Source organism: Hypomesus nipponensis, chromosome 28 (assembly GCF_054491055.1).
Source record: "Hypomesus nipponensis isolate SF chromosome 28, ASM5449105v1, whole genome shotgun sequence".
Taxonomy (NCBI): domain Eukaryota; kingdom Metazoa; phylum Chordata; class Actinopteri; order Osmeriformes; family Osmeridae; genus Hypomesus; species Hypomesus nipponensis.
Window position 1 is genome coordinate 1,122,501 of NC_140388.1, and position 5,000 is coordinate 1,127,500.

Here is a 5,000-nt window from a genome sequence, read left to right on the forward strand (position 1 = left end):
CCTTCATGAAAGGGGCTGGAAGCTGTTTTCATTTTGACACGAGAGAGAGAGAGAGAGAGAGAGAGAGAGAAAGACCACCTTGCATTGTCAATTGCTAAATCTGTATATGGATAAGTAGCCTATGGTTGTCAATTTATTTCGTACGGCCATACCAGCCTGGCAACGCCCAATCTCGTCTGATCTCGGAAGCTAAGCAGGGTCGGGCCTGGTTAGTACTTGGATGGGAGACCGCCTGGGAATACCAGGTGCTGTATGCTCTTTTGCTCATTCACTTAGAAACTGAAATCTTGCAATATGCACAAGTAGTCCTTCATGAAAGGGGCTGGAAGTTGTTTTCATTTTGACATGAGAGAGAGAGAGAGAGAGACCACCTTGCATTGTCAATTGCTAAATCTGTATATGGATAAGTAGCCTATGGTTGTCAACTTATTTCGTACGGCCATACCAGCCTGGCAACGCCCGATCTCGTCTGATCTCGGAAGCTAAGCAGGGTCGGGCCTGGTTAGTACTTGGATGGGAGACCGCCTGGGAATACCAGGTGCTGTATGCTCTTTTGCTCATTCACTTAGAAACTGAAATCTTGCAATATGCACAAGTAGTCCTTCATGAAAGGGGCTGGAAGCTGTTTTCATTTTGACACGAGAGAGAGAGAGAGAGAGAGAGAGAGAGAGAGAGAGAGAGAGAGAGAGAGAGAGAGAGAGAGAGAGAGAGAGAGAGACCACCTTGCATTGTCAATTGCCAAATCTGTATATGGATAAGTAGCCTATGGTTGTCAACTTATTTCGTACGGCCATACCAGCCTGGCAACGCCCGATCTCGTCTGATCTCGGAAGCTAAGCAGGGTCGGGCCTGGTTAGTACTTGGATGGGAGACCGCCTGGGAATACCAGGTGCTGTATGCTCTTTTGCTCATTCACTTAGAAACTGAAATCTTGCAATATGCACAAGTAGTCCTTCATGAAAGGGGCTGGAAGCTGTTTTCATTTTGACACGAGAGAGAGAGAGAGAGAGAGAGAAAGACCACCTTGCATTGTCAATTGCTAAATCTGTATATGGATAAGTAGCCTATGGTTGTCAATTTATTTCGTACGGCCATACCAGCCTGGCAACGCCCAATCTCGTCTGATCTCGGAAGCTAAGCAGGGTCGGGCCTGGTTAGTACTTGGATGGGAGACCGCCTGGGAATACCAGGTGCTGTATGCTCTTTTGCTCATTCACTTAGAAACTGAAATCTTGCAATATGCACAAGTAGTCCTTCATGAAAGGGGCTGGAAGTTGTTTTCATTTTGACATGAGAGAGAGAGAGAGAGAGACCACCTTGCATTGTCAATTGCTAAATCTGTATATGGATAAGTAGCCTATGGTTGTCAACTTATTTCGTACGGCCATACCAGCCTGGCAACGCCTGATCTCGTCTGATCTCGGAAGCTAAGCAGGGTCGGGCCTGGTTAGTACTTGGATGGGAGACCGCCTGGGAATACCAGGTGCTGTATGCTCTTTTGCTCATTCACTTAGAAACTGAAATCTTGCAATATGCACAAGTAGTCCTTCATGAAAGGGGCTGGAAGCTGTTTTCATTTTGACACGAGAGAGAGAGAGAGAGAGACCACATTGCATTGTCAATTGCTAAATCTGTATATGGATAAGTAGCCTATGGTTGTCAACTTATTTCGTACGGCCATACCAGCCTGGCAACGCCCGATCTCGTCTGATCTCGGAAGCTAAGCAGGGTCGGGCCTGGTTAGTACTTGGATGGGAGACCGCCTGGGATCACCAGGTCCTGTATGCTCTTTTGCTCATTCACTTAGAAACTGAAATCTTGCAATATGCACAAGTAGTCCTTCATGAAAGGGGCTGGAAGCTGTTTTCATTTTGACACGAGAGAGAGAGAGAGAGAGAGAGAGAGAGACCACCTTGCATTGTCAATTGCCAAATCTGTATATGGATAAGTAGCCTATGGTTGTCAACTTATTTCGTACGGCCATACCAGCCTGGCAACGCCCGATCTCGTCTGATCTCGGAAGCTAAGCAGGGTCGGGCCTGGTTAGTACTTGGATGGGAGACCGCCTGGGAATACCAGGTGCTGTATGCTCTTTTGCTCATTCACTTAGAAACTGAAATCTTGCAATATGCACAAGTAGTCCTTCATGAAAGGGCTTGGAAGCTGTTTTCATTTTGACACGAGAGAGAGAGAGAGAGAGAGAGAGAGAGAGAGAGAGAGAGAGAGAGAGAGAGAGAGAGAGAGAGAGACCACCTTGCATTGTCAATTGCTAAATCTGTATATGGATAAGTAGCCTATGGTTGTCAACTTATTTCGTACGGCCATACCAGCCTGGCAACGCCCGATCTCGTCTGATCTCGGAAGCTAAGCAGGGTCGGGCCTGGTTAGTACTTGGATGGGAGACCGCCTGGGAATACCAGGTGCTGTATGCTCTTTTGCTCATTCACTTAGAAACTGAAATCTTGCAATATGCACAAGTAGTCCTTCATGAAAGGGGCTGGAAGCTGTTTTCATTTTGACACGAGAGAGAGAGAGAGAGAGAGAGAGAGAGAGAGAGAGAGAGAGAGAGAGAGAGAGAGAGAGAGAGAGAGACCACCTTGCATTGTCAATTGCCAAATCTGTATATGGATAAGTAGCCTATGGTTGTCAACTTATTTCGTACGGCCATACCAGCCTGGCAACGCCCGATCTCGTCTGATCTCGGAAGCTAAGCAGGGTCGGGCCTGGTTAGTACTTGGATGGGAGACCGCCTGGGAATACCAGGTGCTGTATGCTCTTTTGCTCATTCACTTAGAAACTGAAATCTTGCAATATGCACAAGTAGTCCTTCATGAAAGGGGCTGGAAGCTGTTTTCATTTTGACACGAGAGAGAGAGAGAGAGAGAGAGAGAAAGACCACCTTGCATTGTCAATTGCTAAATCTGTATATGGATAAGTAGCCTATGGTTGTCAATTTATTTCGTACGGCCATACCAGCCTGGCAACGCCCAATCTCGTCTGATCTCGGAAGCTAAGCAGGGTCGGGCCTGGTTAGTACTTGGATGGGAGACCGCCTGGGAATACCAGGTGCTGTATGCTCTTTTGCTCATTCACTTAGAAACTGAAATCTTGCAATATGCACAAGTAGTCCTTCATGAAAGGGGCTGGAAGTTGTTTTCATTTTGACATGAGAGAGAGAGAGAGAGAGAGAGACCACCTTGCATTGTCAATTGCTAAATCTGTATATGGATAAGTAGCCTATGGTTGTCAACTTATTTCGTACGGCCATACCAGCCTGGCAACGCCTGATCTCGTCTGATCTCGGAAGCTAAGCAGGGTCGGGCCTGGTTAGTACTTGGATGGGAGACCGCCTGGGATCACCAGGTCCTGTATGCTCTTTTGCTCATTCACTTAGAAACTGAAATCTTGCAATATGCACAAGTAGTCCTTCATGAAAGGGGCTGGAAGCTGTTTTCATTTTGACACGAGAGAGAGAGAGAGAGAGAGAGAGACCACCTTGCATTGTCAATTGCCAAATCTGTATATGGATAAGTAGCCTATGGTTGTCAACTTATTTCGTACGGCCATACCAGCCTGGCAACGCCCGATCTCGTCTGATCTCGGAAGCTAAGCAGGGTCGGGCCTGGTTAGTACTTGGATGGGAGACCGCCTGGGAATACCAGGTGCTGTATGCTCTTTTGCTCATTCACTTAGAAACTGAAATCTTGCAATATGCACAAGTAGTCCTTCATGAAAGGGGCTGGAAGCTGTTTTCATTTTGACACGAGAGAGAGAGAGAGAGAGAGAGAGAGAGAGAGAGAGAGAGAGAGAGAGAGAGAGAGAGAGAGAGAGAGAGAGAGAGAGAGAGAGACCACCTTGCATTGTCAATTGCTAAATCTGTATATGGATAAGTAGCCTATGGTTGTCAACTTATTTGGTACGGCCATACCAGCCTGGCAACGCCCGATCTCGTCTGATCTCGGAAGCTAAGCAGGGTCGGGCCTGGTTAGTACTTGGATGGGAGACCGCCTGGGAATACCAGGTGCTGTATGCTCTTTTGCTCATTCACTTAGAAACTGAAATCTTGCAATATGCACAAGTAGTCCTTCATGAAAGGGCTTGGAAGCTGTTTTCATTTTGACACGAGAGAGAGAGAGAGAGAGAGAGAGAGAGAGAGAGAGAGAGAGAGAGAGAGAGAGAGAGAGAGACCACCTTGCATTGTCAATTGCTAAATCTGTATATGGATAAGTAGCCTATGGTTGTCAACTTATTTGGTACGGCCATACCAGCCTGGCAACGCCCGATCTCGTCTGATCTCGGAAGCTAAGCAGGGTCGGGCCTGGTTAGTACTTGGATGGGAGACCGCCTGGGAATACCAGGTGCTGTATGCTCTTTTGCTCATTCACTTAGAAACTGAAATCTTGCAATATGCACAAGTAGTCCTTCATGAAAGGGGCTGGAAGCTGTTTTCATTTTGACACGAGAGAGAGAGAGAGACCACCTTGCATTGTCAATTGCTAAATCTGTATATGGATAAGTAGCCTATGGTTGTCAACTTATTTTGTACGGCCATACCAGCCTGGCAACGCCCGATCTCGTCTGATCTCGGAAGCTAAGCAGGGTCGGGCCTGGTTAGTACTTGGATGGGAGACCGCCTGGGAATACCAGGTGCTGTATGCTCTTTTGCTCATTCACTTAGAAACTGAATTCTTGCAATATGCACAAGTAGTCCTTCATGAAAGGGGCTGGAAGCTGTTTTCATTTTGACACGAGAGAGAGAGAGAGAGAGAGAGAGAGAGAGACCACCTTGCATTGTCAATTGCTAAATCTGTATATGGATAAGTAGCCTATGGTTGTCAACTTATTTCGTACGGCCATACCAGCCTGGCAACGCCTGATCTCGTCTGATCTCGGAAGCTAAGCAGGGTCGGGCCTGGTTAGTACTTGGATGGGAGACCGCCTGGGAATACCAGGTGCTGTATGCTCTTTTGCTCATTCACTTAGAAACTGAAATCTTGCAA

The 5,000-nt window shown here is 47.0% G+C and overlaps 11 non-coding genes and 5 pseudogenes across 11 annotated transcripts; all 16 read left to right on the plus strand.

The window, feature by feature from the left end:
* Nucleotides 1–138: 138 nt before the first annotated feature.
* LOC146219035 (5S ribosomal RNA) lies at nt 139–257 on the plus strand (annotated as a pseudogene).
* Nucleotides 258–431: 174 nt separating this feature from the next.
* On the plus strand, nt 432–550 carry LOC146219036 (5S ribosomal RNA). Its single transcript, XR_014751822.1, has one exon. It is a non-coding gene; the product is annotated as a 5S ribosomal RNA (ribosomal RNA).
* A 232-nt stretch (nt 551–782) lies between these two features.
* LOC146219037 (5S ribosomal RNA) lies at nt 783–901 on the plus strand. Its single transcript, XR_014751823.1, has one exon. It is a non-coding gene; the product is annotated as a 5S ribosomal RNA (ribosomal RNA).
* Nucleotides 902–1,083: 182 nt separating this feature from the next.
* LOC146219038 (5S ribosomal RNA) lies at nt 1,084–1,202 on the plus strand (annotated as a pseudogene).
* Nucleotides 1,203–1,376: 174 nt separating this feature from the next.
* LOC146219039 (5S ribosomal RNA) lies at nt 1,377–1,495 on the plus strand. Its single transcript, XR_014752439.1, has one exon. It is a non-coding gene; the product is annotated as a 5S ribosomal RNA (ribosomal RNA).
* A 174-nt stretch (nt 1,496–1,669) lies between these two features.
* On the plus strand, nt 1,670–1,788 carry LOC146219040 (5S ribosomal RNA; annotated as a pseudogene).
* A 184-nt stretch (nt 1,789–1,972) lies between these two features.
* Nucleotides 1,973–2,091, plus strand: LOC146219041 (5S ribosomal RNA). The gene has a single exon (XR_014751824.1). It is a non-coding gene; the product is annotated as a 5S ribosomal RNA (ribosomal RNA).
* Nucleotides 2,092–2,313: 222 nt separating this feature from the next.
* On the plus strand, nt 2,314–2,432 carry LOC146219042 (5S ribosomal RNA). The gene has a single exon (XR_014751825.1). It is a non-coding gene; the product is annotated as a 5S ribosomal RNA (ribosomal RNA).
* Nucleotides 2,433–2,656: 224 nt separating this feature from the next.
* LOC146219043 (5S ribosomal RNA) lies at nt 2,657–2,775 on the plus strand. The gene has a single exon (XR_014751826.1). It is a non-coding gene; the product is annotated as a 5S ribosomal RNA (ribosomal RNA).
* A 184-nt stretch (nt 2,776–2,959) lies between these two features.
* On the plus strand, nt 2,960–3,078 carry LOC146219044 (5S ribosomal RNA; annotated as a pseudogene).
* A 178-nt stretch (nt 3,079–3,256) lies between these two features.
* LOC146219045 (5S ribosomal RNA) lies at nt 3,257–3,375 on the plus strand (annotated as a pseudogene).
* Nucleotides 3,376–3,555: 180 nt separating this feature from the next.
* On the plus strand, nt 3,556–3,674 carry LOC146219046 (5S ribosomal RNA). Its single transcript, XR_014751827.1, has one exon. It is a non-coding gene; the product is annotated as a 5S ribosomal RNA (ribosomal RNA).
* Nucleotides 3,675–3,914: 240 nt separating this feature from the next.
* Nucleotides 3,915–4,033, plus strand: LOC146219047 (5S ribosomal RNA). The gene has a single exon (XR_014752725.1). It is a non-coding gene; the product is annotated as a 5S ribosomal RNA (ribosomal RNA).
* A 218-nt stretch (nt 4,034–4,251) lies between these two features.
* Nucleotides 4,252–4,370, plus strand: LOC146219048 (5S ribosomal RNA). Its single transcript, XR_014752726.1, has one exon. It is a non-coding gene; the product is annotated as a 5S ribosomal RNA (ribosomal RNA).
* Nucleotides 4,371–4,540: 170 nt separating this feature from the next.
* LOC146219049 (5S ribosomal RNA) lies at nt 4,541–4,659 on the plus strand. The gene has a single exon (XR_014752346.1). It is a non-coding gene; the product is annotated as a 5S ribosomal RNA (ribosomal RNA).
* Nucleotides 4,660–4,845: 186 nt separating this feature from the next.
* LOC146219050 (5S ribosomal RNA) lies at nt 4,846–4,964 on the plus strand. Its single transcript, XR_014752440.1, has one exon. It is a non-coding gene; the product is annotated as a 5S ribosomal RNA (ribosomal RNA).
* The last annotated feature ends 36 nt before the right edge of the window (nt 4,965–5,000 follow it).